This window comes from Sus scrofa, chromosome 8 (genome assembly GCF_054392235.1).
Source record: "Sus scrofa isolate SSC_HxYL_T2T_F1_AM1 chromosome 8, Sscrofa_HxYL_maternal_Yorkshire_Landrace_v2.0, whole genome shotgun sequence".
Classification (NCBI taxonomy): Eukaryota; Metazoa; Chordata; class Mammalia; order Artiodactyla; family Suidae; genus Sus; species Sus scrofa.
The window spans coordinates 32237227-32245193 of record NC_139390.1 but is presented as its reverse complement, the minus strand read 5'-3'; positions in this window follow the sequence as shown (position 1 = coordinate 32245193).

Sequence of the window (7967 nt, the reverse complement as noted above, 5' to 3'; positions counted from 1 at the left end):
TTGGTTCTACATATTGTTACAAAATCAATCCTGAAATAAAAGGGAGGTAAAATAACTCTGAATCTAGGACGGTTTTGTGTGTGTGTATCACCAGTGTGTCACCACAGAAAAGGAAAATAACATTTCGCAAGAACTTTTCGGCCTCTGATATCTTTGATCATCTCTAAAGTTTAGAGATATTAGTTTATATTCATATAAATTTTTCGGTATGTGTTTATTTTTAAAGGTCTTCATTTGGAGTGGACACGTGTACTGGTTTCTTAGGGCTGCTGTAATGAAATACTTCAAACAGGATAGCTCAAAACAACAAAAATGTGGGTCCTCACAGTTCTGGGGGTAGGAATCCAAAATCAGGGTGTCAGCAGGTTTGTCCTGAGGGCTCTGAGGGGCAGTCTGTTCTGTGCTTCCCTCCCAGCTCCTGATGGCCTTGGCTTACAGAGGCATCTCTCCCAACTTTGTCGTGTGTAGTTGTTTTCCATTTTGTTGTTTTTTATTTTATTTTATTTTTTCTTTTTATGGCTGCACCTGAGGCATATGGAAGTTCCCAGACTAGGGGTTGAATCGGAGCTGCAGTTGCTGGCTGCACCACGGCCACAGCAACCCTGGATCCGAGCTGTATCTGCAATCTATGCCGCAGCTTGTGGCAACTCCAGATCCTTAACCCACTGAGCAAAGCCAGAGGTCAAACCCACATCCTCATGGACACTAGGTGAGTCAGAATGGGAACTCCTATTTTGTTGTCTTTTAAAGGATGAAAACAGAAGCCAACGTGTTTGTCTTCTGATGGCCATAATCCAACAAGGACTTTACCGTATTTGTTGTTTAGTGTTGATTTTCTTTACTGTAAGCTCTCATGGTTTGGTGGTTTATGTTTCAGGACAACTGAAGCAGTGCGGAAGAATATTACAAGCTGATGAGCTCTCCTTCAGGAACGGGGATGGCTTCTGTTCCGGGGATGCTACAGGCCAGCTTCTAAACAGCTAAATGCTAACTGTAGGTACCTTTGGAAATACCTCAAAAACTAGTAATAGAGTCAACCAAACATTTTCTGCACTGAAGTTTTGTAGCTATCATAGTTCTTAAAAAGGTGGTTTTGAAACCCTGCATAGTCATACCAGAGTAGATGGCTTATCCTGGTGTAACAAACAACCCCAAAATCCCAGCAGCTAAAAACAGCAATGGTTTACTAGCTGCTCACACTACATGTCCAAAGACGGTCACAGGGAGGCTCTGCTCACTATAGTCCCTCAAGGATCCAGGCTGGACATGAGCTAAAAGCATATTGGTTTTTTTTTTTTTTTTTGGTCTTTTGTCCTTTTAGGGCCGCACCCGCAGCATATGGAGGTTCCCAGGCTAGGGGTCCAATTGGAGCTGTAGCTGCCAGCCTACACCACAGCCACAGCAACGCCAGATCCGAGCTGCGTCTGCGACCTACATCACAGCGCACGGCAACGCCAGATCCTTAACCCACTGAGCAAGGGCAGGGATTGAACCCTCAACCTCATGGTTCCTAATTGGATTTGTTTCCACTGCGCCACAACAGAAACTCCAGGATATTGGTTCTTAAAGTTTCCACTTGGTACTGACACTCATCATTTCCGCTCATATTTTATTGGACAAAGCAAACCATACAGCCATACTGATTTGAAAGGGGGTTGGGAGGAGTTCCTGTTGTGGCTCAGCATTAACAAACCTCACTAGTTTCCATGAGGATGTGGGTTCAGTCCCTGGCCTTGCTCAGTGAGTTAAGGATCCAGCATTGTTGTGGCTGTGGTGTAGGCTGGCAGCTGTAGTTCCAATTCGACCTTTAGCCAGGGAACTTCCATATGCCTGGGATGCAGCTCTAAAAAGACCAAAAAAAATGGGGGGGGGGTGTTGGGAAATGCAGTTGCACCATATTCCTGGGAAGAAGACAACTGGAATATCTGTGGACACGCCTCTGTCTACCATCCCCTGAGTGGCAGAGGGGTATCTAAAAGCAAAAGCAATTCTGGTTATTGGAAATATCCCAATATAGTGGGTAGAAAAGGGACTCCAATGGCAGCTGGTCAGACTTTGGGGATGCATGGCAGGTTCTCAAATGTCTTTCTTCTGCTTCACTCTATTCACTTGCCAGATTATCAACTATCTGATATTTTCTATTCACTTTCCCCTAAGAACTCTATGGTGATTTGTATAAGCAGGCCTTCTGAAATTTATTCTATTTCAATATCCTTTTACAATAACTTCTGAACAATTACCATTGCTAATGAGTTCTCTGATCTAGATTCTACCTTCACTTTTGATCTCTCTCCACTTACACCTGGGACATTTAATTTTTTTAAGGTAACTTCTGGCCAGAGAGCTCAGTTCTGCCACTCATTCGGGTACATTTAAGTAAATTGCTTAACCTATATCTCCAAGCTCAACTGCCTTAACTATGAAGTCAAATAGTAATTGTTCTTATCTACTAGGATATTTTGAGTATTAAATGAGGTGATATGTGTAAATACTACCTACTATGGATGTTAGCTAAATCTTACAAAATGCTTATTAAAAATGCCAGCCCCTTCATGATCCATGTATTTTGACCCACTTAATTTTCCTAACAACTCTATGAGGTAAATATTATTACCCTCATTTAAAAAAATTTTTATTTTTATTTTTTGGCTTTTTAGGGGTGCATTTGCAGCATATCGAAGTTCCAGGCTAGGGGTTGAATCAGAGCTGCAGCTTCGGCCTACACTACAGCTCACAGCAATGCAGGATCCTTAACTCACTGAGCAGGGCCAGGGATCAACCCCACATCCTTGTGGATCCTGGTGGGGTCTGTTGCCACTGAGCCATGACGGGAACTCCAATTACACCCATTTTATAGATGAGGAAACTGAGGCACAGAGAGTTAAAGAACTTGCCCAGAGGTGCATAACCAGTAAGTGGTAGATCAGAAAGGTAACACAGGCAGTCTGTGCCAAAGACCATGCTCTTGACCTCTGTGTTTAGCAGAGTGCCTGGGATATAGTGAATGCTCAAAATGTTTTGCTTATTTTTATTTTATTACTGTTATTATTATTGGTTTTTCTAAAATGAAACCCGATGGTTTTCTCATGAAAAAAAAAAAAAGAACCTCTTCTTTCATAAAAAAATGTGATATTGGAAGTTCCTTGTAGCACAGTGGGTTAAGGATCCAGTGTTGCTGTAGCTGTGGTGCAGGTGACAACTGCAGTACAAGGAATTACAACATGTGGCCAGTGCAGCCAAAAAAAAAAAAAGGAAAGAAAGAAAAAAGAAATGCAATTGGCTTTTTTGATGCTATCACAATTTAAATTTTTTTTCAATTGTTCATCGCTTGTAACTAGAAATTCATTCTTTGTATCAGCGTCGGCCTTGTATCCTGTGACCTTTTTCATGTCCTTTTAGGTACTAGCAGCTTTTACTATAAATTCAATTGGATTGTTTATAAACCATATAAACTATCACGTCATTTGCAAGTAAGACAATTTTATTTCTTCCATTATAATCCGAATGCCTCTAATATGTTTAACATGTACAACAACGTGTATATGTGCAGTTGGATACAGTTTGCTAAAGAGATTTTATTTATTTTTTTTTTGTCTTTTTGCCATTTCTTGGGCTGCTCCCACAGCATATGGAGGTTCCCAGGCTAGGGGTCGAATCAGAGCTGTAGCCACTGGCCTACACCACAGCCACAGCAACGCGGGATCCGAGCCACATCTGCAACCCTCACCACAGCTCACGCAAGGCTGGATCCTTAACCCACTGAGCAAGGCCCGGGATTGAACTCGAAACGTCATGGTTCTTAGTTGGATTCGTTAACCACTGAGCCACGACGGGAACTCCTAAAGAGATTTTTTTTACATCTACAGTCTCTGTAGTTCTTTTTTCTTATCTGTGTTTATCTGGTTTGGTATCAGAGTGATTCTGCTTCATAAAATGAGTTAGGAAGTTTTTCTTCTTTTTCTATTTTACGGAAAAGTTTATTTAGAAGTTTTATTTTATTTTTTTTAAATTTAATTTAATTTTTTTTTTTTTTTGGTCTTTTTGCCTTTTCTAGGGCCGCTCTCGCGGCATATGGAGGTTCCCAGGCTAGGGGTCTAATCAGAGCTGTAGCCACCAGCCTACACCAGAGCCACAGCAATGCGGGATCTGAGCCACGTCAGTGGCCTACACCACAGCTCACAGCAACGTCAGATCCTTAACCCACTGAGCAAGGGCAGATGTTGAACCTGCAACCTCATGGTTCCTAGTCAGATTCATTAACCACTGCGCCACGACGGGAACTCTGAAGTTTTATTATTTTTCTTTTCAAGTTTCATAAAATTCACTAGTGGCTTGAAGATTTCAGTTTCTTTTTTTTTTCATTGTTTAGTTTGTTTGTTTTTGGCTGCACCTGCGGCATGTGAAATTTCCTGGGCTAGAGATCAATCTGCACTGGCAGTTTTGGCAATGCCAGAACCTTAACCCACTGCGACCATTTCTTCAGTGTATATAGGGCTTTTCAAGTTTACTTTTTCTTCTTCTGTCAGTTTTGGTAATTTTTTTCTTCTAAGGAATTTATCCAAATTCATTAGCATAAAGTCGTTAATATTTTATTAATCTGATATTGATAACTTATAAATATTATTTTTGTCTTGATCAGTTTAACTAGAGGTTTACTAATTTTATTGATTTGTTTCAAGGAACCAGCCTTTATTTTCACTGATTTTTTTCTATTTCTTTTTTTTACTAATGCTGTTATTTCCTTTCTTCTATATACTTTGGGCTTAATTTGCTCTTTTTTGTTATTGTTATTTGCTTTGTTTTGTTTTAGCATGAAAGCTTAGATTATTGATTTCTTACCTTTTAAAAAAATATTTAATGCTACAAATATTCCTCTAAACACTTAGCTCCATCCCACAAATTTTGATATTTTGTATTTGCATTGAAACTACTTTCTAATTTTCCCTGAGATTTCTCTTTTGACTAATGGATTACTCGGAGGTGTACTGCTTAATTTTCAAATATTTGGGAATTTTTCCAGATATCATTCTATTATTGATTTCTATATTAATCCTGTTGCGATCAGAGAAGAAGCTTTGGGTAACTTCACTTTTTCCTGTGTACTTGAAACAATGGTGTATTCTGTTGTTGTTGGCCAGAATGTTCTATACATGCCACTTAAGCCAAGTTGGTGGCTAGGGCATTCAGTTCTACTATATTTTTGCTCATTTTTTGTTTACTTGTTTTACTCATTCCTGGGAGAGGAGTGTTGAAGACTCCATGTATAATTCTCTATTTGCCTCTTTCTCTTTTCACTTCTACCAGTTTTTGCTTTGTGTATTTTTGACCTCAGATTTTCAGATGCATACACATTTACTGACAAATCAATTTCTCATTTCTAGTGTCTGTCTTTAAATCTGGTAATTTTCCTTGTTCTGAAATCTACTTTAAGTGGTCTAACAAGTCCAGCTTTTGATGTCATAGACTGAACTGTGTCCCTACTCCCCAGATTTATATGTTGAAGCACTAACCTTTACAACCTCAAAATGTGGCCATAGTTGCAGATAGGGTCTTTCAACAGATGAAGTGAAGTGGAGTCATATGCGTGAGCCCGAATCTAATCTGATAATTGTCCTTATAAGAAGAGGAAGAGATGCTAGGCAGGTACTTGCACAGAAGAAAGGTCATGTGAGGACAAAGAGAGAAGGAAGCGATCTGTAAGCCAAGAAAAGAGGCCTTGGGAGAAACTAATCCTGCAGGCACCTTGATCTTGGACCTCTAGTATGAAAAAAATAAATTTCTGTTCTTTAAGCCACCCAGTCTATGATATTTTGTTATGGCAGCCCTAGCAAAATAACAACATTTGATTAGTGTTTGCGTCATATATTTTCTCCATTCTTTTAATTTATCTATGTAATTATATATATATATATATATATTTTTTTTTTTTTTCCATTCTAACAACCTTCTTTGGGACACCCTTGATCAAATCCCCTTTCAGAAGCCTAACACTTTCTTTTTTTTTTTTTTTTTTTTGTCTTTTTGCTATTTCTTTGGGCCGCTCCCATGGCATATGGAGGTTCCCAGGCTAGGGGTCAAATCGGAGCTGCAGCCACTGGCCTACGCCAGAGCCACAGCAACTCGAGATCCGAGCCGCCTCTGCAACCTACACCACAGCTTACGGCAACGCCGGATCGTTAACTCACTGAGCAAGGGCAGGGACCGAACCCGCAACCTCATGGTTCCTAGTCGGATTCGTTAATCACTGCGCCATGACGGGAACTCCTGTAATTATATTTTAATTGGCTTTCTTGTAGATACCATACAGTTGAATCTTCTATTTTCATAGCCAATCTGAAAATCATTATCTTTTTAAAGAATTTTTTTGGAGTTCCCATGTGGCTCAGCGGGGTACGAACCTGACTAGTCTCCATGAGGATGTGAATTTGATCTGTGACTTCGCTCAGTGGGTTAAGGATCTGGAGTTGCCACAAGCTATAGCGTAGGTTGCAGACAGGGCTCAGATCTGGTGTTGCTGTGGCTGTGAGCATAGGCAGGCAGCTGCAGCTTTCATTTGACTTCTAGCCTGGGAACTTCCACATGCTGCAGGTGAGGTTCTGAAAAGAAAAAAAATAAAGTGAGAACAATAGAATTCTCTGCTGGAGTTTTGACTCAGCCAAAGCAGCAGCAGATGTAGGGCAATATCAAAGGTCGGGTGGTCTTAAAAAGTCAAGTCCTCTTACTAAGACCATTCTCAAACTGGAAAAGTTACATGGGTTTTCATGGGCTTAGAGATTAGTAGATTTAGCATCTATTTGTTAAAATAAAGAACTCTAAAATAAATGGAAAAAGGAGATCCCATTGTGGCTCAGTGGTTAACGAATCAGACTAGGAACCACAAGGTTGCGGGTTTGAGCCCTGGCCTTGCTCAGTGGGTTGAGGATCCGGTGTTGCCATGAGCTGTGGGGCTCGAATCCTGCGTTGCTGTGGCTGTGGCGTAGGCTGGCAGCTACAGCTCAGATTGGACCCCTAGCCTGGGAACCTCCATATGCTGCGGGAGCAGCCCTAGAAAAGGCAAAAAGACAAAAATAAATAAATTAATTAATTAATTAAATAAAATAAAATAAATGGAAAAATATAATGCATTTAGGTATGAGATTATTCAATAGAGCAAACATGTCAGTTTGCCTCAAATTAGTCTATATGAAATGTAATACCAATTAAAATCCTAAATGTATTTCATCAAAATGACATATTTATCATAAATGTTATAAGGAAGAAATATTGAATGAAGAGCAAAAGCAGGTTTAATAAAGCAGAAGAAGAGAAGCCTACCCTACCAGATACCAAGATGTATTACAAATGTATTGATACTAAAATAATGCAATATTAGCACAATAATAGAAATATTAATTAGTAGAAGGGAATAGAGGACATAGAAACAGACTGATGGGACCTTGGTGGGTTTTTTTGTTTGTCTGTTTTTGTCTTTTTTAGGGCCTCTCCCACGGCATATGGAGGGTCCCAGGCTAGGGATCAAATTGGAACTGCAGCTGCCAGCCTACACCACAGCCACAGCAATGTCAGATCCAAGCCACATCTGGGACCTACAGCACAGCTCATGGCAATGCTGGACTTAACCCACTGAGCGAGGCCAGGGATCGAACCTGGGTCCTCATGGTTACTAGTCAGATTCGCTTCCACTGACCCATGATGGGAACTCCAGGAACTCAGTTTATGATTGAAGTGACATTACAGACTAAAAGGATTGTTCAATACATTGCATTAGACTATTTGGCTTTCTTCTTATAAAATTATATTTACATTTTACACCACATTAGAAAACAAAGATTTGAAAAGAAAAATACACAAAATTTGAAATCTTCAGAATTTAATAGGGAAAAATAACTTTTTTTTTTTGTCTTTTCTAGGGCCGTACCCACGGCACATGGAGGTTCCCAGGCTAGGGGTCTAATTGGAGCTTTGCT